The sequence below is a fragment of the Nomia melanderi genome, unplaced genomic scaffold, assembly GCF_051020985.1.
Source record: "Nomia melanderi isolate GNS246 unplaced genomic scaffold, iyNomMela1 scaffold0754, whole genome shotgun sequence".
NCBI lineage: Eukaryota > Metazoa > Arthropoda > Insecta > Hymenoptera > Halictidae > Nomia > Nomia melanderi.
In genome coordinates, this window is record NW_027475868.1 from 27,501 (window position 1) to 28,809 (window position 1,309).

Genomic DNA, 1,309 nt, shown 5'->3' on the forward strand with positions numbered 1-1,309 from the left:
AATCGGTTTTTTCCATTTTTTCCGAAAAATAAATTTTTGTAATTTTTTTTAATGTTAAAAACGTTAATAAACGTCATGTTTACGCATGGATTAAACATTGAAATAATTTTAAAACGCTTATTAAAAAAGTTGGTGTCGACCGTGGGACTTAGAAAAATTTCGGGAAGTCCGATTCGCCTGCTGGAATTACCGCACGGGCTGGACACCTCGCTCCGACGAATCGGTTTTTTCCATTTTTTTTGAAAAATAAATTTTTGTAATTTTTTTTAATGTTAAAAACGTTAATAAACGTCATGTTTACGCATGGATTAAACATTGAAATAATTTTAAAACGCTTATTAAAAAAGTTGGTGTCGACCGTGGGACTTAGAAAAATTTCGGGAAGTCCGATTCGCCTGCTGGAATTACCGCACGGGCTGGACACCTCGCTCCGACGAATCGGTTTTTTCCATTTTTTCCGAAAAATAAATTTTTGTAATTTTTTTTAATGTTAAAAACGTTAATAAACGTCATGTTTACGCATGGATTAAACATTGAAATAATTTTAAAACGCTTATTAAAAAAGTTGGTGTCGACCGTGGGACTTAGAAAAATTTCGGGAAGTCCGATTCGCCTGCTGGAATTACCGCACGGGCTGGACACCTCGCTCCGACGAATCGGTTTTTTCCATTTTTTCCGAAAAATAAATTTTTGTAATTTTTTTTAATGTTAAAAACGTTAATAAACGTCATGTTTACGCATGGATTAAACATTGAAATAATTTTAAAACGCTTATTAAAAAAGTTGGTGTCGACCGTGGGACTTAGAAAAATTTCGGGAAGTCCGATTCGCCTGCTGGAATTACCGCACGGGCTGGACACCTCGCTCCGACGAATCGGTTTTTTCCATTTTTTCCGAAAAATAAATTTTTGTAATTTTTTTTAATGTTAAAAACGTTAATAAACGTCATGTTTACGCATGGATTAAACATTGAAATAATTTTAAAACGCTTATTAAAAAAGTTGGTGTCGACCGTGGGACTTAGAAAAATTTCGGGAAGTCCGATTCGCCTGCTGGAATTACCGCACGGGCTGGACACCTCGCTCCGACGAATCGGTTTTTTCCATTTTTTCCGAAAAATAAATTTTTGTAATTTTTTTTAATGTTAAAAACGTTAATAAACGTCATGTTTACGCATGGATTAAACATTGAAATAATTTTAAAACGCTTATTAAAAAAGTTGGTGTCGACCGTGGGACTTAGAAAAATTTCGGGAAGTCCGATTCGCCTGCTGGAATTACCGCACGGGCTGGACACCTCGCTCCGACGA